Genomic DNA, 13,092 nt, shown 5'->3' on the forward strand with positions numbered 1-13,092 from the left:
TTTTTTTGGATTGTGTCACTGCTTTTGATAAAGGGAGTGTTAATGGTGGAGTTTCCTTATGAATTCATTGTTAGTGATAAACAAATGCACTTGTGGAACTGAGCTGTGCTGTGTGATAACTTTCCTGCCCAGAGAATCACCGTAGCTAGAGGATATTTGCCATGAGGGCACTATTGCTAGTAGAAGCATTACTCTATTTTGGGAGAGATGATGCAATTGTGAAAAAGCCAGTGTTTTTTTCAGGCAGCTGAGTTGTACTTTTGTGGCAAATGAAGGGAGAGTGTTTGGGAAGAGGAGAAAAAACAGCCTCATGTTGGAAGAAGCAGCTTTTGCTGCAACACTTCTCTTCCAAACCACTGATGTTTTGCATCTGGGAAAAAATGCTTAGTAGACATAATTGTTGTATTACAAGTGTATTTCAGCAGTTGCACTCAATTCTGCAGTATTTCTGTTATTCATACAGCTGAATATTGTACCTTGATCAAACTGCATATTATGAAATAGAGATGCTTGTTGCTGCGTATTTGTAGAAGCTGTGACAGGGAAATACTCATTGATCCAAATTGGTAGGTCAGTTAAAGACTTGAGTTTTCTGCCTGTTGCATGCATGCAGTTATTCACACACTGTGTCTTTGTGCATCTGTCACATTTGTATTCAGGCAGAGGAGCAGACATAAATTATTGTATAAAAATGCATCATGAAAATGGGCTGTGTACACCAGATCCCAGAACAGTGGAAATTGGCAGAAGTGGAAATAAAGAGGAGTAAAAGAGCTGATGGGAGGATGTATATGGGGGAAGAAAGGCAGCTGAGTGTTGTGCTGCTAAGCCTTGTGCCCATTTGCCCATTGGTTCCACACTTTATCCTTTGTATATCTGAGAAGCAGGGAGGGATGTGCTAGGCACACCTTATTGCTTAGCTTTGTATGTGTGTCTGTGTTTGCATGCGTATATAAAAACTGCCAGGATTAAAATGGGATATCTTTTTGCATCCTGTTCTGTTCTAGCACAGCACTTCTCCACTAGGAATGCACTGCTTACTATAGCATTTCTTTGTATTAAATTTTACTTTCATGATAATCTATGGCCTAAGCTAGGCTTTTTCTTCATTCACGCCTTGTGGCCTTTGCCTTCCTACTCCTTGCTTGCCTCTAACTTCTCTAGATTCCATCAGTCCTGGAGCCTTAGCGGTGACAGCCATGTGCCTTGGAAAGCCCATAGCTGTAGCACTGCCTGCCAGTTATTTGCACTGAAACACAAGGAAGAGAAGGGCCATTTTTGTGGAGTTGGCTCAGGTACTGATGCTTTAAACACGAGTGTGACACAATATTCCTGAAATCAGTGACTGGACTGAGCTGTACTTCCAGATTTCCAGCTTTGCATTTAGTCTGTTGGATAACAGCTCCCCCTTGAGGGGAAATGTCCTTTACTAATAAATTCATAACATCTATTTCCATCCATTGGAGGTTTTGTGTGGGTGTGTATGAGGTTCACGATTTCACGAAGCAGCATAAGATGAAACAGATTCCCCATGGCTGTGCTGTACCTCAGGTAGCTGGCTGCAGCTGGGAATAGCACCTTGGTTTTGCCTGTGGTTTGTTTTGTCACAGTGGGAAGTCTCTTAGTTCTGAGTCTGTCAGAATGCAATTGGGAGCACGGAAGTATTGAAGTATTGAAAACCCACATTCCATGTGTACCTGTCTATGCTGCTCCTCTGTGCTTCTGTTACCATTTGTGCAGCTGCACAAGGTCAGAGTGGGAAGTTGCCATGCATAAGAAATAACTCAGCCCAGGGAGGCAGTGGCAGGAACATGTGGCTGAATGGGCAGGGGAGGCAGGCTGCCTTCCTTCAGCAGTGGTGCTGGCTAATGCTGGTTTAAAATGCTCATCGAATCACAGGCTCAGCTTAGCATTTATAAAACTGAATTAATGATGGGAAATCCTTTTAATTGTACAAAAGCAGAAAGCTAGCTGAGAGTTAAGTAGCTTAGAGTTTATTTTACTGAAGTAATCAATCAGTTGGACTATTTTCCATTTTCTACGTGTTACATAAACTTCAAATGCAGAGGAATTGCACAGAGATCATTTTGCTTTTTCAATCAAGGTAATAAGATGGCTTGGATTACAATCTTGAAAAGGTTAGGAAAGATATCTGAAATAACCTTATTTATGAGTAGCATCCCAGTCTCTCACTTGCTACCTTTCAGCTTGTTAATGCAATGTTTGACAAGTATTCAATGCTTGTTCTTCACAAAACTAATTAAAAAATATAGCAGGTATGGTGACAGATTTAAATTACAGCTGGTCTGTGGTCAAACATTTTGACAACAGCATTGCTTCCCACAAGAAGGGGTTTTGTTGGGGAAAAAAAATAAGCTACACCAAATTCATGTTAACCTAAATTAGGGAAAATACTTCAAGCATGTAAAACATCCTTGAAAAAAGGGGAAGTCTGTGAAATTCTGTTCCAGATTCTATGAAGATGTAGTTTACTTTTCCACGTTGCTGTTGCTGTTCTGTGCTACGCTGAACATCCTTTGGAGTATGGTAGTATTTACATGTAGCAAGTAGTACTGACAGCAAAGCATTTTATAATCCATTTCCAAGTGGGGGAAAAAAAGCATTATATTTATTTATTTATTTATTTTCCTCCTTAGAATGTCACCAAGTATAAAGAAGTAGTAGGGCTGCACTGTCAGCCAGAAGAGCAAAAGAATTCCGCAAGTTTCAGGAGGTCTGCAATCTTTTAGGCTATTCTTTGTTCAGATGCTTCTCAGTTTGGACAGCAAACAGCATTTTGTAAGAGAACACAGCTCGGAAAAATTGCTCTTGAGGGAAGGATTCAAGCTGCTGAAAATATCAGGGCCAAATTCAAAACGTGCATGAGCAGGATGACCCCCTCTACACCACTTGCAAGGGCAATCTGTGGTGCTCTCAAGGCTGTTCCAGAGGTTTGGTCTTAATTAAATAGTCTTCAAATAAACCGTTCGACATCTATTTAACTAAAAGCAACATCAACTTGCACAGCTGCTGCTGCTAATACAGACTTAGTAATCCTGGTGAATTATCTCAAAAGATCCTGGCCTGGAACAACATGAGAACAAGATGCCACAGGAATATGTTTCTAGCTGGAATCAGCATGGAAATGAAAAGTTAGGATAATTCTTACAGAGAGGCGAAGTATCCTGGCCTTCTGGGTGAGCATTTGTACATTTGCACTTGCTGAAGTCATTCAGGAAGGAATATAAGTACATGGTGTATCAGGCTTCATTGCCTGGTAATGAGCTGTCACTTACTATATTCTTTTAATACATTTTTACACGCAAATTCCTCCCACAAAACTCCTTATGAATAGCTCACGTCTCTGTGCTGTTGAATATAAACAGCAGTGCATGCTCAAGCCAAGGACACTGTAGGAAATGGAAATTTTCTTTAGGGCATGTTTTAGAAGATCGAGATGTCCCTGTATGAAAATGTGAAGGCTAAAAATAACCCTGCTGTGCCAAACCGCTAGGGAGGTTGTTCAGCATAATCTAAATGTAATTAAAATGAATAGCCTTGTTAAATGTCAAAGATATGCAACCAGTGAGAGAGACTGTAGAAAATGAGGCGGCTAAGAAGATAATGGGGGAAAAGTAACAGACGTGTTCATGTATGGAGGGAAATGCTGCAGTGCATTTCATGGCCAGGGAAGCAGAGCCATTTCCTCATGCCACATGGAGTTACCTGCTGGGATAAGGCATTTGAGTTAAACTCTTTACGAGTAATTTTAGGTATGCCATTGGTTCCCTGGTTCATTAATCTATGTAATTGGAAAATGCAATGAATACTTTGCATTAACAGAAATGTATGAGGGAAGTTTGATGCCATCCTTCTTCTTAAGCCAGCTTTAATGCATCAGGATATAAAGAAGTGTGCGAGCTGCCTTGTTAGAACCAGTAAACATTTGTCAGATTATTAGTCTACAATACATCAGTTTAACAAATTCACTGTAAGACTTCTCAGGTTTTTTTTCTTGTTTTGTTTAACAAACTGCTTGTGTTCTTTTCAATGGCTGACTTGCTTTACGTATAGCAGTTGGAGAATGTTTTAGTGTAGTTCCTTGCTGTCCTCACAAGGAGGAGAGCTGCAGACCTAATTACCCTACCTGAAAATTCTGCATCTTGCAGTCATGCTCGCTGCAGCACAACTCCTAAAACTTGAGATCTGAGATGAATCGCCAGACCGACCACAGATGTTTTTGCAATGAAACTGTGCCCCTCCTAGGAAGTCACTGTGGTGCAAGTAATGATAGATAGTGTTTTCATTTTGCTGCACAGAAGGGTCAAAATGGCACGGGGAGTCCATGACAGAGCAGCAGAAAATGTTGGTTCTGTAAGAAAATTTATTTCATAGCTTCGGGGGAAAGTTTTGGCGCTGTGAATAGATTGCCTTTGTGGTTGTGTAAAAATGTGTTGTTTGTAAGGTGATGCTGGATGTCAGGCAATCAGTGAAAACTTATTATAGTGCTTGGTCTCTAAACAGTTGTTAAACCGAACTTGCTGGACTGCTTGCTGCATTGTGTCTGGATGCATTTTCAGGAAGCATTCCTTGTAGCATGAAGACCACATAAATTGTCAATGCTTCCTTCCCATCCGCAAACCACAGAGGCTGGTCTTCTCTGGGGGAGATCATCTTTTCAGGCTCCTACTTATGGGAAAAAAAACAAAGGACCCTATTTACAGCACACCCCTTTTTGAGGAGTGCAGGGTTATGATAATGTTTTAAATTCAAACTCTCTAACATTTGCCTCATTAACTGTTGTGTCTGTCATGCACGGGTCGGTCACTGTACGTAGGGGTACCTGTTGTATGGTATGCACATCCTATTTGCACTAGTATGTGAACTCTTGGTGGACATAACTAGCATGGTAAATGGCCGTACTGAAGGCTCTGCTGGCTCTTTCGGACACTGTTTCCCTCCCCCTCTCCCTCCCTTTCTTCTTCCAGAGATGGCCTCTCTACATAATTCCATTAAAGTGATTGTGCTCCGAGGGGTGGACTGAGGGGCAGTGCTCTCATCTTTCAAAGCAGGACCAATGAGCTATGTGCTTTCCACTGGGCAGTAACAAAAGAAAGGGTCTCTTAGAAGAAAAGACGAGCACAAAAGATCAAAATTAGGTGTTTGTCCAGGCCTCTGGTATTGCTTTCAAGTTAGCTTTTGAGGGCTCACTTTGAAAATGGTGAGCCAGGCTAGTTAACATAAGGGTGTCTGCTAGTTTTAGGGCGTGTTGTTACAATAATAGTGGAAGAGAGCTTTTTGCTTGTGCAATTTAACAGAACTCTAAAGCATGAGAGAAGCACAGTGCCTGATCAAAAATTGTGCAGGCATAGCAGTAACGTTGTATGGCCCATAAGAAAACTGAGCTAATTTTAAGATTTGCTTAACTTCTTCTAAACATATTAGAGACATTTACATATTTCTGTTGCTTTGGCCGTCCCTGAAAGGCCCAAACATTGTGTGCTGGGAATTCATCCTGCCCCTCCAGCCCTCCTCCCTTCGTGCTTTTTTGTATAAAGCTGCTATTGCTGATTGTGAGCAGAGGGAGAGGTGATGTTTTTACTGCAAGGGGGTGCGAGGTGTTGTTTGTCCTGGGGCCCTCACAGGGGATAGCGCAGAGCTACAAAAGGGATACAAACCCTTTTCAGTTTTAAACAAACAAGCGAGAGCCATCCAAAGCTGTGGAAAGCCAGACCATTTAGCTAGATCAATTCATGTATGTCATATGTTCTGGTTTCTACCAAAATAAACCTTTGCAATGTTGTACAAAGAACAAATTGCTTAGTTTCCTCCTCAGTTATTTGGTTTGCAAAGGAAAACACGAGTATCACAGGCCGTCTTTGTTCTAACTGTTTGAAGTTACCTTTAAATTGAAGAACAAACTGCACGAGATGTAAGATGCTGGCAGTTTTTACCCTCTCAGAAACTAATATTAAAAAGTTAATACTTAAAACGTGGATTGAAATGAAACATCAACCTCTGGTGCTTAGAAATTACATATCTAGAGCCTGGACAAGACTGTAAAAGCCAGAATAGAACAGGATTGCTAAATTTGATTTTCTTCTTTTTCCATTACTCAGATACATATATAGGGCTGAATCTGAGGGGGAATACCTGCTTTTGAGGGGAACAGACCTGAATCCTTTGGCTTCTCAGATTTATGTTATCGTTAAAATCGTTGTGTTTCTCCCTGTTCCTTTTGACTAGTATATTTGAAATGTATTTGCTTATTTTCCTAATAAGTTTCTGCTGTATTTACATTACTTTGCTTCAAAAGTACATTTTTAAGGATAGTATTTCCCAGCGTTCTTCCTTTCCCACCCTTCCCCCTTAATAATTCCCCTGGACCTCTGTTGCTTGGAGCAGACTTTGGCTAGCCCCAGATTCGATGTCAAAGGCCATGACCCGATGTCAGAGCAGCCCATGCTGCTGGCCTCTTCTTTGAATAATTATCTGGAGTTTATTGTGTTGGAGGGATGGGCTTGGGGGCAGCGCAGTCACCCTGGAAAGCCAGACCAATGAGCTATCCAGCCGGACCACTACCCAACAATGGACCTGTGGGCCGCACAAAAAATCCAGCAGCACAAAAGATTAAATTAAAAATGGACATTTGGCCACTGAGGTTTTGTCCTTAGAACAACCTTTTTTTTTTTTTTTTTTTTTTTTTTTTTTCCCAACCTGCCTGGTAAAGTTCTGTTTTGGTAGTTTGGACTGAAAGGAAGAAGATAGTATTTAAAATGTTGCCTATGTGTATAAAACAAAACTATTTTATTACCTTCCCCAACTGTTAGAGCCACCATACTGAATGTGGCTTAAGAAGTTGTTTCTAGGTTTCTACTTACTAAACCCAGCTCAGGACATGAAGCCACTCAACTCGTCTTCCTAGAAATTCTGTGCAGCCCTGATTCTTTTAGAAACAAGAGCAAAGCCCAAAATACTTAAATTTCTGTCAATATTTTGCTTTTGAAGTGCTGAGAATGGGAACATTCAAAACAGGGTATGAAAGTGCGCTCAGTATCCAGGCTTTAATGAGTCAACAGTAAATGGTAGTAAAACATTCATTTTCTTTGGGCTTCCTTATCTTTTACTCTCCTCAAAAAGGATTTTAAAAGTCTGAAATCCAGATTGTGGATGGCTGTCTCTTCTTATCAGGACTGAATGAAAGGTTCCTGGAGGTGGACTCACAGTTCTGGAGGGTTGGAAAGGGGGGTGAGGGTGGTGGTGGGGTTCTTTCATGGTCTGACCTCGGATTCTTTCTTAATTTTATCTAGCCCTGACCTGTTGGCTCTGCTCTGGTTCCTTTCAAGGCCTTCAGAGCTTCACAAACATGCAGCAGCTGAAGGAAACAATGACAGGGCTTTTAGGGGTTGCAATATTGCACTCTTCTTGTAACCTTGAGTAACTAGCCTGTAAACAGATGCTTTCTACGAAGCATTTGCCAGAAAGCCAGAATTTTTGGCTGTTTGTACACACCAGACATGTTTTGGGTAACAGCACATTCATGTGAAGCTAATAGGGAATACTAAATGGATGCTGCTAAATCAAGAGTGTTACGGAGCTGTATCTGTCAGTATGGTGATGGAACCTGCTGTTTTGTGTTTTATATTTGTCTTTAATGGCACAGATTTACTTGAAATAGAAGAATTGTATGAAAATGAACTTATCAAAATCAGAACGGCATAGGCACTGTCTGGTCTTCTGCAGAGAACTTACTTGAAGGTAGTGGTAAAATGTAGTCAGAACATCTTTCTGTGTTGTTCTGGGGAGGAAGGATGGAACTGTGTATGGATTAGGATTTATGGTTGGTTGTGTTCTTGGTTTCCTTTAAGCTGAGAGAGGTTTAATTATATAATAGAATGTCTTGAGAATGGATTTTTTTTTTCGGTCCCACTGTGTATATGGAAGTGACTTGATTGTTCTTAGTGACTACAAGTTTGGTCTGTACAATTGTGATAACTTAAGAATGAGAGTTGCTTTAAATATATATATATATACACACACACACACACACACACACACATATATATATTTAACCAGCTGCAAAGTGATTAGAAGTGCGTTTTTCTTCTTTCAGATACTTAACTGCTAATACAGGCATTTAATCTTTGATACCTCTAGTTTTTCCAGCTGTGTTCATTGGAAGTGCATGAGGACACCATCTGGCAGTAATGAGATATGACTCTAACAGATGGAACTGAAACATTGGTTGGGGAGAGACGTTCCTTCCTCTCCCCGTGTCACCTTTGTCATTAGGGAAATGTCTTCCGAACAGAGGATCTTTTTTCCCTTTTCCTCCAAATAATTCTAGCTGCCATAGTGGTCTTCTCAGCAAACCGAGTTTCTCATATTTCAGAGGCCAGTAAGGGTTAACAGAAGTACCATTTATTGCTTCTTTTGGGGTGGTTTTTGTTTTTATTTTAAGCATGTATTTGTGTCATCATTTTGGAAGAACTTGGGGAACTGAATTCCCCTTATTCAGTGGAATTTCATGGAATTGAGTACGCCTACATAGACTAACGCTAGTTCTGGTGTGAGGAGGTGTTGTATCTGTTACTTGTAGTTGCTTTTGCCTACAACTATTTATTAGGCTGTTTGTATTTTCCTACACTTTGGAAACTTGGCTCTGTATGCATAAAATATGTCTAACTGAAAAATACATCTATAATTGGAACATAAGAAAATTTGAAGTTTTGGGAAGGAAAATGAGGAAAAAAAGGCCTATGGGTGCTTGTGAATGTTGCTTTATAGTAACAACTTCAACCCTGACTGAAAAAAATGGTAAGTTTTACATAGCAGCCAGGCTAATGGCAGTGGTAAATGCTGAATAACTGACGTGTTGCAATATTACATGGATGTTCCAGTGAACGTCCATTCTCTGCATCTGTAGAGCAACAGAACCACAAAGAAATTAAGTTTCAGTTCATTGTGATGATTTTGCAGTTTCTATCAATTTATTGCATCTGGGTAGATAACTGAATCTCCCTCAATCAAAGGAAATGAAATGACTTGTCAGGAAACCAGGACTGGCATATCTGAACTCGCTGTAATAATTGTCTTGCTGAAACTATTTTCACACCAGTAACACATGTAACTACTTTGAATTCCCGATCTGCTCTCCAAGAAACTAAGCAGGATGTCTAGGATCAAATCTCAGTGATACGGTATGAGAAAACAGTGTTGTCATTCAAACTCTGCCAGACCTCAGCTGCTGTAATGCTTGTTTTTCTCCAAGTCACAGTCTGTGTTTTAAATGGTAGTTCAATGTTCATACTTGCAGTATTTAGCTTTGCCATACTTCTGCCATAGGTGTAGAACCAGTGCATAGATTTGCAAAGCAAGGAGAAGGCTCCCCCATGTGTCTTTCTGCTGAAAGAAGTATTGAGGTTGAACCTGCAGATTTTCATGGGAGTGTGAACTATGGGATACGGGATTCCAGAGGAGCATCACTAGGGAGCAGTGACTAAGCTACAAATACTGCTATAAGAAAATGAGGGTGCTCCTACGTTAAAAAAATAAATAAAATAAAGCAGTGATGTTTGGAACAGTATCTGGTTTGATGTTTTTTAAATTAATTGTTGTAAGGCATATTTACCTTCTTCCAATTCCCGTAGGGTTATTATTACCAAAGATACATGGTCGATCTTATTTTTCATCTGTTTTAAATACTGACAGATTTCAATTATATGAAATGGGAGTACAAGGCAAATCTTACTGTGCTGTGTGAAGCTGTCACATCCAGTCTCCAATGTCTTTTAAAATACAGTCTCTGTGTTCTCTGGAGGCACTTCTGTAATGAAGTCTATGTATTAACTCTAGTATGTTTGTATTGCCGTCAGTGTTGGCCCCTTGATGTGTACAAACAGTGTTGTTTTTGTGTCCTTTTCACCAGCTGATTTAAGTAATAGCAATAAAAATGCCTATAAAAAGGTTGTAGGTGACAACTTTACAGCAACTTAACATAGCCAGCAGCATTCAAAACAAAACAGAAACAAATAAGCAAAACAAACAGACACGTTCAGCAGGGCAAATTAACTAAACATCATCCAGCCGCTTGGTAAATAGGCTACAGAATTGCTCCTGTTCACTTCAGGTCTGGGAACAACCATTCAGCCACTACACAAATGCTGACAGCTGCAAATGCAAGAGAATTAAATGAAATGGCTCAGTGTTACCAGGCTGTTCATAAGCACGTTGAAAAGGCAGAGGTGAAATTTTAATGTGAGGGGCTTTTATTACTTATTTATTTGTTTTACTTGAATTGCATTTTGTGTTGGATGGCTGGTGTGATGGTGTGAATCGCTGTGCCTGTTTTGTTTCCCAGTGGCAGTGATTATCTGTAGAAAGAAGTGATACTTCTGGGTCTGTTATGAACATGAATGATGGCCTCAGTGTTCACTTCCCTGACTTCTGAGCTCAGCCTCCTGTTGCTGTATGGGGTACATGTATGGCATGTGCTCAATTTGAGACCATCAGCTCCATAGGTGGCCATGTCATCCGCAGACTTTCATCAGTGATATATGTGTGAGCTGTTCAGGATACCTGTGTTGGTTAAAGATGAGGAACCTTCTCTCTAAGGATATGTCTGGCTTTGGATATTTGACCCAGCTGATGAATTGCTAGGTGAACGTGTTTGTGCCAAGCATTTAGGGGATTGCTGTTTAGAACTAAATCACATCATAAGCTTGTGAAGCACTTGTTAATAACATTCAAAATGCAAGGTTTTTTAGACATTTTCATAAAACAGATTAGACACAACTATTTCTTGGAACTTGAGGCAGACTTCTGGTTATTAGTTATCTCATTTTCCACATGGTGAAGCTATGATCAACAGAAAGGAACATCTCAGCAGATAGTTCAGATAGTTTGATGTTCACTAATGCTAGGCACGTGTGATCTGTAAAGCAAGTTTTGTATCAGCTGCTTAATATGCTGTCTTAAAATTCTTTGGTAGGCTTCTCTTCTTTTTGCTGTGATATTCAGGCTTTGCTTGACCACTACCTGAGCAATGCAGCTCAGTTACTGTTTCAGTTACAGATACAAGCAGATTATTTTTTCAGCCATAGAAACTGTAACATTTGACAGCTTAAAAATTGTGACACATCACTTTCAGATTAAACCAGCCTTGCTGCCAGCTGAACCGTGATGTACTGTGTATGAAGTGGAAACAGCCTTGGATTCTGGATGCCATAGGCCAATTGAAAGAGTTCATTTTTTACACAGGTTCTTCTTTATGAAGGTGATTCTTTTTGAAACTTCTTGCATTACACAGAAGTAAGATGAGTCAGTTCAAAAAAAGTGCTTTTTTTTTTTTCTTCAAAAACATTTGAATTCTTTCTTGTTCCGTGGGAGTTAAATTCTCCCCTTGTTTTACCACTTCCCATTTTTCTTCTCCCCAGTCAAGCATTAATGAGGAATTCAGGTTAAAAAAAAAAAAAAAAAGAAAGAAAAAATAAAAAAAGCAGTGAGGATAAACAGACCTCACAGATTCCTCATTCAGCTCAGCAGGGCACAAGACCTCAGCTATTCTTCACTTCACAGCGAAGGCGATCAGTTCTGGGTGACCACTTTCAAAAGGCAGGGAGTTTTTGAAGGTGCTCAGCAGGATGATGAATTGCTGTGTCTGTCATCTCGCGTCTTGCGGAAATGCAGCAGGGGTCTCTTCTGCAGGAACTTGTAAAGAAAAAGGTACAGACTGTGTGACCCTGGGCTGGTTGGAAGCCACCTGTCTACATGGAATCTCATCAGGGATCTGCTAAATAGGAATTGAGTTGAAGTTTCTTCTACGAATGGATGGGAAAATAGATTATTGCATAGGTTGCTCCAAAAGTAATGCCTGCTATTTATTTCCCTGGAAATTATAACAAAGAACACGGTAACACTATTTGATAGATAAAGTTCTCAGCTACAGAATACTGTTTTACAACAGTCAACACTATTAGCTCTGCATTTTTCCCAGTGATGAACCAAAGCCTGTGTGCTACAATCATAAAAATCTGCACCAGTAGAGGTGACTGACCACTCCACAGCTTTTATGATGCTGGAAAGATGTTGCCCACACAGTCCATCTTTCATTGGCCCAAACAGATGGAAGTCAGAAGGTGCCAAATCTGGACTGTACAGTGGCTGTGGTAGGACAGTCCAGCCAATGTGCTCCACAGTCTTCAAGCTGGTATTGGGCCTGGTGTTACTGTGTTGCAGGAGGGGAAAGTTGTCCCTTTCTCTGGCCTGAATCTGTAAGTTTGAGACTTCAGCTTAGTCATCACCCTGATGAAGTGATGAAGTGATGAGAGCTGATGTCTTGACGAGGTTCCAGGAAATCCAGAAGTCTACTGTTAGACTGACAATATAAAGTAAAAAGAGAACTTCAAAGCAAATGACAATTTTAATCTAGTTCTTTTTTTAATGACATTTTTCTATTTATACGGTTTTCTTCTAACAAGGAAGTCTATTTGAAAAATAGGAATGGGCTTTTCTTGCTTACTCTCCTGTTAGCATTAAAGACATCAAAGAAGTAAATCCGATTTTAAGATCATCTTCCTCATTACCACCTATGCTTAGATTTCAGTAGAATAGTATTTTAAAATAAATCTAAATGTAAAATGTATTCGGTGATATTGCGTTAAAACTGATGTTAGTAACAAAAAGGCTGCCTGTTTCAAAATAAGCATGAAAGCATTTCACAAAATGCATCACTCTGAAGTGTCTGCTATTTGTGTAGGATAAAATGGAGATTTGTTGATTGCACTTCTCATGCAGAGTCTGCAGAGGGAGCTATTGGTCTGATGTCAGCAGAAGTCCTGTTTGTGATGAAAAAATGTCAGGGAAGTGTGTTCCTGTTTATTTCATAAGAGACCATGTCAAATCTCAGGTAAAATGAGAAATAGGAGAGTTTATTTTGAAAAGGGACAATTTTATGGATACCGGGACAGTTATATAACATTTGTCCAGACCTTCTTAGAAGATTAATGGAAAGAAGTACTTTTCAGTAGCCATAACAATGGGAGAGGAAATATATATATATATATCACTGCTGAGATTTGTTACCAAAATCAA

The 13,092-nt window shown here is 39.9% G+C and overlaps 1 protein-coding gene across 1 annotated transcript in view; it reads left to right on the forward strand.

Annotated features, from left to right (window-relative positions):
* PRTG (protogenin) overlaps positions 1–13,092 on the forward strand; it is a 76,316-nt gene that overhangs the window by 50,925 nt on the left and 12,299 nt on the right. The gene's annotated exons all lie outside the window — the stretch shown is intronic.

Source organism: Coturnix japonica, chromosome 10, assembly GCF_001577835.2.
Source record: "Coturnix japonica isolate 7356 chromosome 10, Coturnix japonica 2.1, whole genome shotgun sequence".
In the NCBI taxonomy this organism is placed as follows: domain Eukaryota; kingdom Metazoa; phylum Chordata; class Aves; order Galliformes; family Phasianidae; genus Coturnix; species Coturnix japonica.